The 14,490-nt window shown below is 45.3% G+C and overlaps 1 long non-coding RNA gene across 1 annotated transcript; it reads left to right on the forward strand.

Moving 5' to 3' along the window:
• The first annotated feature begins 764 nt into the window (after positions 1-764).
• Positions 765-9,959, forward strand: LOC103278353 (uncharacterized). Its single transcript, XR_505986.2, has 3 exons — positions 765-1,266; positions 9,020-9,176; positions 9,526-9,959. It is a non-coding gene; the product is annotated as an uncharacterized LOC103278353 (long non-coding RNA).
• Positions 9,960-14,490: the final 4,531 nt, after the last annotated feature.

A 14,490-nucleotide genomic window follows, 5' to 3' on the forward strand; every position in this document is an offset into this window, starting at 1 on the left:
CGCATCCCCTCTATTCCCTCTGCTGTGGTGCTGTTTCTGGGCTTTCTGAATGCCAGGGTAGGAAAATTGTGGGGGATGGCAGCTAAGGTGGATTGGCCCCTGTGGTCACATTGGTGCTTTTCCTTGTTGGCAGAATGACCCTTGATTTGTTCACGGGTCACATCAAAAGCCATAATTCTTGACCCCCAAACCTGCTTTATTTATTTATTTATTTATTTATTTATTTATTTACAGTATTTATATTCTACCCTTCTCATGCTGAAGGGGACTCAGAACGGATCACAATGTACATATACTTGGCAAACATTCAATGCCATTAGACATACGACATGCAGACAGAGACACAGAGGCTATTTAACATTTTCTAGCTTCTGGCTTCATGAGGGTATGCTCAATTCCAGCCACAGGGCGAGCTGCTGCTTCATCCGCTGTGACACTGAGTCCTTGATGGAGTACTTCATCATTTTTCCGCATGCACACTCCTGCATGGTTTAATAGTGATGTAAATTAGTTAAATTAGCCTCCCCGCATAAGCGGTCCCTAAATTTTCCTACTTGACAGATGCAACTGTCTTTCAGGTTGCTTAGGTAAATGATGAGCTAGGCTATTTAATGGTCTGCCGCTCAATCCCACCTGGGCTGGTTTCGAATTCATGACCTCTCGGTCAGTAGTGATTTATTGCAGCTGGCTACTAACCAGCTGTGCCACAGCCCAGCCTGCTTTGACATATACATGAGATTGACCTATATATGAGTATATGTGGTACTTCCTGATTCAGTTAAGAAAACATTCATGCACTCCAGAATACAGAAAACGATGAAGCTGATATCTAATAAATTACTATTCCCTGTTTATCTTCTTCTGTCAGCAGTGGTGCCTATTTTCCAGTCGGCCCAGCTGTACAGAGAATTCTGGGAACTGTAGTGAAAAAGGCAGCTTTTTTCTCTGTAGTCCCTTTAATTTCCACTGCTTTGAGCAGTCATAGAGCCTTTAATTTTCTGAGAGAGAGAAACCAATTATATTGTAAGAATATCATGCAAAGCAAGAAACCTTACATACATCTGCAGTGTCACGGTCAAATTTCTGGAGCATGAAAAATCTCCCTAATTTATAGATTTTCTGTAAGCATTTCCTTGGAGCCTCAGCTCATACCAAGTCGAAATGTGCATGATTGTAACCCTTCCTCGACAATATGAAAAAGAACAGCTTGGGAAAGTTATCACCCATGCTGGCTGAGGAATCTGCCTGGACATGTCATCTAAAAAAGTAAGTTTTTGAAAGACTTGGAAAGGTGGCACCATAGTTTATTTATAGCAAAATCTATCATGAATGGTAGCACAAAACTTTTGGGAAATGGCAATTATAACCTTTTGGGAAACACCTCTTGGAGATCATAACTTTTTAAGAAAAGCATGACCTTTCAGAGAAGAGCCAAAAACCCTTTAGAGTATAATCTTCTCTTGTGGTATACAACCAGATATAATTATGCAAGGCAAATGGTTTCAGTTGTTAGACTGAATAACCTGTTATCTCTGATCTCTTAGGAAAACAGAGATTTGCCAATGCATAAAAACAGCAGAGCTTTAGAAGTGTTTTCAGTTGCTCAAAAATATATACTCTCCCATAAAACAACTTATTTTATATCATGCACTCAAGAGACAAAAATGAAGCAGACTTTGATGAAATATAACATATTTCGTTTACTCACAACCTTCATGTGTTCAGCATACACTGGTACAAAACTTATCAGCCCAGTTTCAGATATGTTTGAGATAATTCTCTGTGCCTTCTGGCCAGGGCATCAGAGACATTATTAAATGTCCCATGAGTTTCTCTGGTGCCACACTAGCCATAGTTCAAAAATAAAATAAAATAGAGATTTGTGCTCATCAGGAAAATCCCTGTGGCATAACACAGACACCTTCTGAGGCAAAGAACAAGGTGGTCATAAAGTAAAACTTTGATGCAAGCCACCCGAGTCCCTTCGGGGAGATGGGGCGGGGTATAAAAATAAAGTTGTTGTTGTTGTTGTTGTTATTATTATTATCATTATTATTATTATTATTTGTCAGCTCACCACAGCCGCTCCTGAATGAACACACGAGACTCTCTGTGATATCACCAGAAACTTTTACTGTAGGAAACATGAACATCAAAAAAGCCAAGAATGGGAGGCTCCGGCCAACCATCCTTTATATACCCTCCCCCTCATTTGAAAAGTCTCTTCCCGCTCAGCAAAACCCCGCGCAAATTCCCCGCCAAGTCCAGCAGCCGTTTCTTCTCCGAGTCCTGAGCCGCAGGTGTCTTATCAATGTCAGTGACCCTGAAACTCAGAGCCACATCCAGGCTCTAGTAGCAGGGTTCTGACATGGCGTCCTCCTCCCCTTCGTCCTGGAAGGAAAAGATTAAATACAACTATTGTTCTCCGCTGTCCAGAGTTCCTTTATACTTTTTTAACAGGCTGCAATGGAATACCGGGTGTACCTTTCCTAGGTCCTTGGGTAGCCTCAGCTCATAGGTCACTTCGTTTATTCTTTTTGCTACCCTGAACGGCCCTATATAGCGTGGAGCCAATTTTTTAGATGGGAACCCCAATTTCAGGTTTTTTGTGCTCAGCCAAACCAGATCCCCCTCGCCCAATTTGTCCCCCTCTCGGCGCCTACGATCTGCAAAGAGCTTGTACTTCTTTTGTGTTTCCCGCAATGCCTCCACCACGGTCTGCCACCCTTGCTTAATTTTGGCCGGCCATTCCTTGTCGGTCTGGCCCTCTCCTTCCTTCCACTCGGGTAGCCTGGGGAAAGGTGCCACCTCCTGTCCGTATACTATTTCGAATGGGGCACGACCTGTGGCCGAATGTACGGCCCCGTTAAAAGCCATCTCAGCAAACGGTAGAAGGTCCGCCCAATCATCCTGTCTATAATTGGTGTACATCCTCAAGAATTGGCACAGTGTTTGTTGGGTGCGTTCGACTCCCCCGTTGGTTGCGGGATGAAAAGCCGAGCTCAGGTTCCTTTCTGCTCCTAACAGCTGTAAGAATTTTCCCCAAAATTTTGCAGTAAATTGGACTCCCCGGTCGCTAATTATTTTGTCGGGACACCCATGTAGGCGATATACATGCTTCACATACAAATCAGCAAGTTTTTCAGCTGAGGGGAGTTTTGGCAGGGCCACAAAGTGTGCCTGTTTTGAGAATAGGTCCAATATTGTCCAAATGTATCTGTGGCCTCTGCTGGGGGGTAGTTCGCCTACAAAATCCATGGCCACGCATTCCCATGGCCTCATGGGCTCCACCACCTTCTGCAATAGCCCCTGGGGCTTTCCCGGTGGTGTTTTTCCCTCTGCACATACTTCACACTGCGTGACGTACCCCCTGGCGTCTTTCCTCATTCCGGGCCACCAGCATTGTTTGGCCAACAGTTTAATAGTCCTGGTGGGGCCTAGATGACCCGCACCCTTGTTATCGTGGCACTTCCTTAACATTTCTCGTCTTAAACATTCAGGAATATACAATTTCTTATTTACAAACACCAAATCCCCACACAATTCTCCCTTTTCTTTGTTAGTTTGTAACCATTTGTCCATTCCATACGCTCGCTTCAACTCTTCCTCCCATATTTCTCCTCCCCCCGTGGAAATGGCAGTACGTTTGTTTTCTTTGGCCGCTTGTGCTCGAGTTAGTACTGCCAGGCCCCACTGCTTATCTAGGAACAGGCTCCCTTCAGATTCCTGAATTCCTCCCCCGTGCTGAGGCATCCGAGAGAGAGCGTCAGCGAGTATGTTATGTTTCCCCTGGAAGAATCTGAGTCTGAAATCGAAACGGCTGAAATATTGGGCCCATCTAATTTGCTTCGCTGATAGTTTACGAGGGGATCTTAGATACTGTAAATTTCTATGATCAGTCCACACCTCAAACGGTGTTCCACTTCCTTCCAGAAAGTGTCTCCAGCACTCTAGTGCTTTTAGGATCGCTAAGGCTTCTCTCTCCCAAATCGGCCAGTTTTTTTCTGTATCGCTAAACTTTTTTGACAGATAGCCACATGGCTTCAGGTTCCCCCCCTCGTCTTTCTGCAGCAGAACTGCCCCATATGCCCGGTCTGACGCATCGCAATGTAGTACAAAGGCCTTAGACATATCAGGGTGCTGTAGGACAGGTTCCTCAGTAAAACGCTTTTTAAGGGCTTCGAAAGCTTCCTGGCATTCTATTGTCCATGTCAGTTTGGCCCCTGGGGCCTTCACTTTGGCTGTTTCTCCCCTGCCTTTAGTTTTTAACAAATCCGTTAATGGCAAAGTGAGGCGCGCAAAGTCCTTGATAAATGTTCTATAGAAGTTTGCGAACCCTAGGAAGGATTGCAGCTGCTTCCGTGTTTTGGGGGCTCCCCACCCCCTCACGTCTTCCACCTTCGCAGGGTCCATCGCCACTCCCTGGGAGGAAATCCTATACCCCAGAAAGTCTATCTGGTCTTTATTGAACTCGCACTTGGCAAGCTTCGCATACAGTTTCGCTTCCCTCAACTTTTGTAGGACTTCCCTGACTAGTTCTACGTGTTGCTCCTTAGTTCGAGACACTATCAATATGTCATCTAAAAAAATAAAGACTCCCTTGTACAACAATGGATGCAATACTTCGTTGATCAATTGCATGAACGCGGCCCCTCCCCCGCACAAACCGAAGGGGAGCACACGATAATTGAATAATCCGAATGCGCAGGAAAAGGCCGTCTTCCACCTGTCCTCTGGTTTGATCTGCAATTTATGGTAGGCCTCAATTAAGTCCAATTTAGTGAATATCTGTCCTTCCGATAATTGGGCGATCAAGTCCTTCACTAAGGGTAGGGGGTATTTATTTACAGTACTGATTGCATTTAGGCCCCTGTAGTCAATGCAGAGCCTCAGCGTTTGGTCCTTTTTCCGCCTGAACAACACAGGCGCCCCTAGAGGGGAATTTGAAGGCTCTATGAAACCCCTCGCTAGGTTTTTATCAATGTATTTTCTCAGTTCCTCCTTTTCCCTAGCTGACATCGGGTATATTTTTGCCTTGGGAAGCTCTGCTCCTGGGACTAGCTCTATTTTCACTTCGACTCTCCGCTTCGGTGGGAAATTGTCTGCTTCCTTCTCATCAAACACGTCCACAAAATCCCGATACTCTGGGGGTAATTTATCTGCCAGTTCTGCTATTCTGATAGAGTCTTCCTCCCCCCTTTTCCCTGGCTCCCTCTCAACTTCCTGGCTCCCTTCTTCCAAATCCATCCTGAAGATCATGCTCTTATCCTCCCAGTTGATTTGCGGGTTGGCCTGCCCCAGCCACGGCATGCCTAGTATAACATTATAGCTGGCTATTTGTGATATCACAAATGACACCTTTCCTTCCCAACTCCCTATCTTACACTTTACATCTTCGGCACTGTACTTAGCTAACGATCCCGATGCTGTGGATCCGTCCAACTGCGAAAAAGCTATTGGGGATTCTAGGTTCGTTCTTTCGCATCCCAATCCCTCGGCTAATTCAGGGGAGATGATGTTCCTGGAACATCCACAATCCACAAATGCTTTGCAGGTTGCTTGTTTGCTGCCATTTTCAAGCTGAATGGGGACCACTATCATAGCTTTGTCCTGACTTACCAACCCCCCCGAGTGGTGCCTCATCGGTGGTTCTTCCTCGGCGCGTTTTCCTGCCACGGCTCTTGGTTTGAGCTGGCCTCCGCCTTCCCCTTTCCTCTGCCAGCACTCGGCAGCCCTGTGGCCCAACCGGCCGCACACGAAGCAGCCACTCCTGCTGGCGCTCACGTTCCCTGTCGGCTCCGTTCTCCTCCCGGCTGGGGTTGATCCCTCCTTCCGGCTCCCCTCTTTCATCTGCGGCCGCTGCTGTAGCCCTCCTCGGTGCCTCCTCGCCTGGGCCAGCGATGTCTCGACGCGCCCCGCCAGCTGAATCCATCCGCGCAGTGTGTCAGGCTCATCACGATGCACCGCCCAGGAGAGGATCTCCCGCCTGAGACCCTCTTTGAAGAGTTCTATCTTTGTTACTGCAGACCATTCCGGCACCTTTTCGGCGAGGCATTGGAACTCCTCCGCATACTCTGATACCGACCTCTGCCCCTGGGAGACGGTCTTCAACTTCTCCCTCGCCCGGATCTGCTCCAGTGGATCTCGGAAACGGGTCTCCAGGGCCCCCATAAAGCGTCGGAGTGACCCCAGACATGGGTCGCGCCGCGCGTGCAGCTGAACGTACCAGCTGGCCGCTCCCCTCTTCAACACTGCACCAATGGCCCGTATCCGGCTGGATTCCGTTCTAAAAGTGTGAGCATTGTCCTCCATATAGCCCCTCACCGTGGTCAGGAAAAAATCCAGTTCAGAGGACTCTCCCCCAAACTCGATCCTTAGTTCCTCTCGTCTCGGTAGGGGTCCCTGTGGTGGCAATCCCCAATTCTCCGCCCGTCGCAAGCCCCCTTGCGGACCAGTGGGCCCCGCTGCTGCTTCTCTTGGCCCTGTGCCACGCCCGGCATTCGCCAGGGGCACCAGGGTCTCAGCTGGGAGCGTAGCTGGGATTCTCGGAGGCTTTTCCCCTTCGTCGTCACTCTCCTCCACCCGCGTCAGGCTTGTTTGGGTCTTGGGCCGGGCGCCGGGCTCCTTTCGCATTTCCCTTCCCTTCGGTGCTGGGAGGTCTGCAAAGCCCTGGCTGCTTCCCACGCTCACGTCCCACATTGAGCCAGCCCGAAGTTCCCTTCCTCTCTCTGGCTCCGCCAAAGACGCCAGGCGCTCCATCGCCCTCGACATCACTGCCAGGGTGGTCTCCATCGCCGACATCCTCTCCTCCAGAAACACCATCCTTTGTGGGCCTGGGGAAGGTGAACCTTCCTCTCCTCCGGTGCTGTCTCCCCGCACCACTCCACGCCTCTGGGTTACCCCATTTGGCTGGGCATAAGCGGTGGATGACGCCAGGGCCGCCAGCTGGTGGAACTCAGCGTCCGGCTCGGGAGTGGCCCTTTCCGACCTTCCTCCTCCTGCGCCCAAGAGCTCTTCATCCTCCACTTGCATGTTACACCTCACCGCTACAGCGGGATGGTGTCCGTATTCTTGGCTTAGTGTCAGCTCACCACAGCCGCTCCTGAATGAACACACGAGACTCTCTGTGATATCACCAGAAACTTTTACTGTAGGAAACATGAACATCAAAAAAGCCAAGAATGGGAGGCTCCGGCCAACCATCCTTTATATACCCTCCCCCTCATTTGAAAAGTCTCTTCCCGCTCAGCAAAACCCCGCGCAAATTCCCCGCCAAGTCCAGCAGCCGTTTCTTCTCCGAGTCCTGAGCCGCAGGTGTCTTATCAATGTCAGTGACCCTGAAACTCAGAGCCACATCCAGGCTCTAGTAGCAGGGTTCTGACAATTATTATTATTACATTTCATTTATGTGTCAAGACATAAATCTGTGCTTGCAAGACTTAACATCTATTAATGATTATTTTGGTTTGATAGATGCACATTTATCAACTGTGTATTGGTCATGTTTGACCACCACTCTTCTTCACTGAAGCTTGTGACTCTGAAATACAGCATAACCCCTTTATCCATGGGACAACATTATAAATTAAAGATGCAACTTACCTTTTGGTAATCCACATTCTTTTTCCTTGTAACTGGAGTCACCAACTGCAGCAATACCTCCAACCACCCATGTCATGGCTTTCATAAATTATTGTTGAATGGCATGCTATTATAAATGTAAGGGGTTGCTTGAGGTACATAGCCTCCTGGAAATATTTATCAGATCTGAAAGACTCCCATTTCTGCAGCTTTACTGCTGGACCAAAAAGAGAGAGTGAGAGAGAGATGCAGATGAAGGATGTAAGTGTCCTGTAGTTTTGTATGGTAAAATGTGCTAACAAATTCACTGGGGATACATGGTGCACAATTTTGAACAAAATATATACAAGGCTAAAAATGGCTAGGAGGGAGGAATGTAGCTCAGATGTTCCAAGTGCTGAGGTCATCAGGCAGTCAAATTTAAAATGAATGTATTGTTCTTTTAAAGCCTTTTCTTCTACTTCTCTATGGGTCTATTTACATTTTTTTCATTCATTAAATTGTCTTTGAAGATTTTACCTAAACCAAACCCACAATTTATTTGTGTGGGAATTAAACATGTGTGAAAACCATTTAACAGCTGAAGACCTGCTTAAATAAAAATGTTGGAGGCTTGTTGTCAAGACTATTGAAATTGGCCCCATTTACACTGCCATTCAGTTTAACTGCATCTGAATCTACACTGCCATATAATCCAGTTTCTGAACCCAAATTATCTGCTTTAAACTGGGTTATATGAGTGTACACTGTCTTATCATCCAGTTCAAATCAGATAATCTGAATTCAGAAACTGAATTATATAGCAGTGTAGATTGAGCCTGTATTTAACTCCATTATATAGCAATGTAGACTCATGTAATCCAGTTCAATGCAGTTAATCTGAATTCTGAAATGCAGTTTAGATGGGGCCCTAGTTTGAAGTGAGGAATCATTCATGTCCTACTGAGAAAAGGAATTAAACATAACAAGTGGTTTATAATTGGTTACTTTCATGCTTTCACTTTTTCACATATTCACATATTTTTCACAGATGACATAATCACACCAGGGCTTTAAAGCGGCAGCCCCACATTTCTGCCACCTGCGGAATTCTGGAAATGTAATTTGGGAGGGAGAAAACCTATGTAGCTGAGAATTCAAAAGGCCTGCCGTAAACTACATTTCCCAGAATTCTATAGCAATGCAGAGCTGCCTCCTTTAAAGCCCTGGTGTGATAAAATGGTTTGTTTTTGGTTTGAGGTTTTTAAAGGAAAGGCTCAATCATATGGAAGTATGCATGAACCAAGCCTGTTTTTCCTATCATACCAAATATACAGAACAATTGTATTTCTAGAATAGCAGGAAATATTGCAACAACTTGAATCTTAGACACAAATATTAACTTTTGTTTCATTTCTCTTTATTTGTTATTTTTATTTGTCTGTTTGTTATTTGTTAGTCCCTTCCAGCACAGGATCGAAGGTTACATAAAGTATACAGCTGGATCTTATGATGATTTTAGAGGATGATGACAAACAAGGTCTCCTTCTCAGCTTCGCCATGTTTAGAAAATTCCCTGCAGGCAACAGAACTCAGTCTGATCACAAAGCATAGTAGTAAGTTTGGCTTTATACTAGGGAGGATGCTGTGGTTTTATTGTTAGCCTCTTAAAGTATGCTTCTATACTGCCTTGTAAACTACTACTCTTCAATAATAAGTTGTGTGTGTAATAAACTCCCAAAGAGTTTCATAATATAATATCATGATGGCACAGTTCAACAGAATGATGGAAGTTCTAGAGGTAGGCCTGTTTTGTTTCTATTCTCTGCAGATTCCTATGTCAATCTCACTTCTTAGACCAATGGAGCTTGGCCATGGGTGAAATGTTCCACCCTGCTGGGGCGGAAAGGCAGGAGAAATGTCTTTGCTGGTTTTATTTTCTCCTTGCTCTCTTTTTCTTTCCAGTTCATGGAACAGTAGTGAGAGGCAGCAGCCCTGACTCACTCCCATTCCCCCAAGGCTGTGTAAGCGAAAGTGTGAAAATTGCTTCCAATACTCTTAGAAGAAAAGTAGCTTGAAAAATAGTCCTCCATATGGTCAGCCATATGGAGGCAGCATCAGGAAGAAATTGAATAAATCAAATATGGCAAAGTTTATCCTTATACACTCCATTACTGTATCTGGCACTACTGTGACACAATCACACTAAACATGGCTTTTACAAGTAACATTATAGGTATATTTTGAAAATTATAAACTGAATTTAAAGCACTTTAAATGTATTTGATGTAGCATAAAATGTAAGCATCACATATGTTTCTTTACAGAGGGGGTAAAATGAGAGTATTGTACTCCCCAGATAATAATTCTGCCCTCCAAAATAAAGTTTTACATAAGTTTCCAAGTTTCTAACATTGTGGTAATTTAACACTTCAGTTGAGCATTTATAAGTGCAGTATATGCTTTCAGAGAAAAGGGGAAAGCAAAGCTAGGAATTCTAAGTGTGAACAATTTTCAAAGTCTCTTACTCTGCAACGCTAGAAATTTGGGGATGGATGGAAAAAGTGGTGGAAATGCCTGATGGAAGTCTAAAAGCAATGAAAAGTTGCAATATACCATAAAGTAAGTTTAGGTCTAGAATGGTGATGCCTTGTTAATCTTCATAAATCCTAACATGCCCATTAATTGAGCAAAAGCAAAGTTCATTAAACTGATATGAAATATTTTTGCTTTCTTTAGCAAACCTGCATAAAACTTCCAAAATTTAGCTTTTGTTTGAACAAAACTGAAGGGTAAGTCACCCATGGATCTCTCTCTGTGTGGCACAGTCAGCACTGCCCACTTATGTCTTCATAGGATTTATAGGGCAGTATCCAGAAGATAAAAGGTAAAGGTAAAGGTTTCCCCTGATGTTAAGTCCAGTCATGTCTGACTCTGGGTGTTGGTGCTCATCTCCATTTCTAAGCCAAAGAGCAGGCATTGTCCATAGACACCTCCAACGTCATGTGGCCAGCATGACTGCATGGAACGCCATTACCTTCTCGCCGGAGCGGTACCTATTGATCTACTCACATTGGCATGTTTTCGAACTGCTAGGTTGGCAGAAGCTGGAGCTAACAGCGGTCGCTAACGCCACTCCTGGGTTTGAACCTGGGACCTTTCGGTCTGCAAGTTCAGCAGCTCAGTGCTTTAACACATTTCGCCACCGGGGTTCCTATCCAGAAGATGCACCAACATAATGGTGGACCTCATCACATTGGGCTCCAGCTCCATCCTAGAATGCTTCCAGGACGGAGACTGTCAGAGCCCATCATATGATGCAGGGCTATTTCCGGCAGGGCTCCATCCTGGCTCTGCCCTGGAAGTGTCCTAGGACAGAGCCCTGATACCATGGGAAGCCTCCTGTGTTTTCATTGCATAGAACAGGGACAGTGCAGGGGGAAACTGAATAATGATGCTTTCCCCTGTGTGATAGAGAAAATGGTGATGCAGGGTGTGGGGCGACAGTTTCTCCCACTCCTCCATGAATTTACCATGCTGCTTGGTGAATTCCCCCACTGTCACCCATGTTAGGGACCTCCATATGATGAGGTCCTTAGTCACCACTGGTGGTTGTGGAAGGAGGCCAGCATAGCAGTTGTGATGGAAGTCAGGCACTGGTGTAATAGGCTGCTCAGAATCTCAGATTTTTATCTGCCTTCCCTTACCACTGGTACACAGCCCTGGGAAAAGTGCAACCATTACACAGCACACCAATTCTAGGATTCTAGTGAGGCATTCTCCTTTCCATTCAGCACCTCCATTGAATGAACAGGTATCATAACTATATGTACACACCATGTGAACCATGGGTTTTGTAACGCCTCTAGGCTGCGTGAGCACTGGAAACCAACACAGAGGCCAATAAACAATCTAATATCTTTATTAATGCAATAAAAGAATAAAACAAAAGTATGCAGAGTATATAGTCAAGCAATTGTCCTATTAGGAAAGATCAAAAATAGTCCAAATAAATGAAGTTATATGTCCAGTATTAAAGTCCAAAGTCTACAATCCAATAACCGAAACACACTCAAACTCTTTGGAAGTTTGAGTGGGGAAAGAGCAAGGATTCACCGGGAGATTCTTGAAGTTAAGTCCAGACAAGGATTCGAGGCTAGGCAAGGTAATTCGTGGTGGATCTGAAACGCGGTCCAAACTTGAACAGGAGTGAAAACGCAACTCCTGGTCTACTCGTAAGTAAGTGTACCGAAAGGTCGCTTAGAAGCTTAGGAACAAGAGATGATGTTCTTTTTGGATTAGTCACGTTGACACCGCGATAGGGAGAGCTCAGTGCAGAACTTTTATGGAAGTTCAAGAGTTCTCCCCAACAGGTGTTTAACTCCCCTATTGTTCCCAGAGAAAGTAGCTGTGTCAACATGCCTGCCTCCCCGATACTTCCCAAGGGAAACGGGTTAATTAAAATCCTCTCTCTCCGCTAATCTCGCACTTCATCTCAAAAACTCCTTATGGGAGCGATGTGTTTTGAGAAAAGACTTCCTATCAAACACAACACTTTCCGGGGAATCAGGCTCTGTTTCAAGGGCATCCGTACTTTGCTTTGGCACCAAAATGTCAACAGGGAACATCTGGAATGGAATAGAATCTTGCTGAGATGGGAAAAAACCCATATCTTCTTCAGTTTGATCTATGATGGCTGCGGGGTCATAGAGCAAGGGTCCCTGAGACATCACAGGTTTATTACTAAATCATATGCAAATATTGGCCAAAATCCTTCTTGGAGTGGGTGGAGTGAATTTTTTACACTATGGAGTGATGCCGCAATTGTCTTGTTAGAGAGTTGTGCCGTCATACAAGCAAATGCAAAAATATACCATGCACAAGAATTTACAATGCACATTCAAGCACAGTGCACAACAGAATGTGGGGCTTTACCCCTACAACCTTGAATTGTGTTGTCAAAAGCTTTCATGGCTGGGATCACAGGGTTGTTGTGTGTTTTCTGGGCTGTATGACCATCTTCCAGAAGTATTCTCTCCTGACGTTTCGCCCGCATCTATGGCAGGCATCCTCAGAGGTGGTGAGGATGCCTGCCATAGATGCGGGTGAAACGTCAGGAGAGAATACTTCTGGAACATGGCCATACAGCCTGGAAAACACACAACAACCTTGAATTGCACATGGCCATTTTGGATTGGGCAATATATCTAACTACTTTGGTAAGGGAACTATATGCTTAAGACAGCAACAGGATTTTGTGTGTACAAAAACCCAATATTCTTAATGACAATACACAAAGCAGTTCTCAGCATTTCCTTTCCACAGACCAAATGGAAATTGAAGTGGTCTAAGTGCTTTTGTTATTATTCTACAATCAAATCATATAAATAACTCATGCCTTAATAGCTATACTCTCACTGTTAACTGGTATTTTTTAGAGGCGGGGTGAGCAAAATGTTTTTGCTGCCCTCAGCTCATCTAGACTGAAGAAAGCCCCTTTTCTCACCACAAAATGATGGGAATTGCCACCTTTACGGCTTCCAGGAGTGAGAAATTCACTTTTTAAATTGGTTGTAGGGTGCTGTTTCACTGTTTAATACCTCCAAAACACTTTGATGTTTTTTCTTTCCAAAACTAGAAGGTGGCTTCTGATTTCTTGCAGGAGGAATCCATCTTTCCCCATTTTTGGCAACCTACACATGCCCTAAAAGGCTTGGATGGATTATTCCCTAAAAATGGTCATTGCCCAGCCTTGATTTAAGCAGGACATGATTAAACAATAGGCATGTGCAATCCATGAAAAAATGGTTCAATACTCGCTTCTAGAGCGGGGTGCTGGCACTTCGTTTCTAAAGTCTATTCTAATTTTTTTGATCAAAATTTTCAGAACTTTCCAAAAATTCAGAATATTCGGAATTGATTTGTTAATGGCGGATGCGCATGCGCAGTCATGAATAAACAGTGTGTGGGGAGAATTTACAGGACCCTCCTGCCCTCATTTTTTGAGCTATCTTGACCAAATTTGGTACAATGGGAGAACACATTCAACCCTGCTAGCTCACTAAATTGCAGAACATTTCCCTTATCCTCTGATTAAAGGCAAATTTTCATAGCATATATAAGAAACCATTTTTTTAAAATTGCAGAAATTTGTTCCCGCTTTGAAAGTCTTATTTCCTGTTCCATTGGGTTTTCTTCACTGTGAAAGTCCTTCTACTTGGGAAACTTTGTTTTTGTGGCTGAAAATCCGTGAAATTGGTGGACATTGGTGGACAGGACACACTGTGCTGCTGCAATGCGCAATGTGATTCCTCAGGCATCCAGGAAGGAGCCCATTCCATGGACACTGGCAGTGGACAGCCTCAGTGCATGTGTAAAGTTCACAGTGTGAACTCCTAGGTGCAATGCCTACATGTTACTGCCAGCCAAAAAGGCAGGGATCCTGCCCCACCCCAGGAGGGAATCTTCCCCAAGTGGAAGGATACTGCAGCTGCACCCAAATCAACCAAAAGAAAACCAAACCAAACCCACACCAGCAGCAGGAATGGAATGCCAAAGGAAGGACCAGCTCACTAAAGGCTGCACTGATTCGCTGAAGGAAGGCTGCACGGCTGCACTGCTGTCCAGACAGAGTGTCCGGCCTGTGGGGCCACCCAAAAAGGCATCCCCTGCCCCACTCCAGGAGCTGTCTGAAGACTGCACAGAAGGACCAGGAAACTGAAGCCAGTGCTGAAGGACCAGGAAACTGAGGATGCCCCCCACGCCTGCCCGGGACAGTGGTACGGTTGGCAATGTAGTAGGGCTTCAAGCACACACGCAGTGGATCACAAACAGTGAGTGAGCAGCGCATCCCAACAACCAGCAAGGAAGGAGGCAAAGGTCAGGAACTTGGTGCCAGCAGGGAGCAGGCAGTCGGGGATTTGACATGGT

Source organism: Anolis carolinensis, chromosome 3 (genome assembly GCF_035594765.1).
Source record: "Anolis carolinensis isolate JA03-04 chromosome 3, rAnoCar3.1.pri, whole genome shotgun sequence".
Classification (NCBI taxonomy): Eukaryota; Metazoa; Chordata; class Lepidosauria; order Squamata; family Dactyloidae; genus Anolis; species Anolis carolinensis.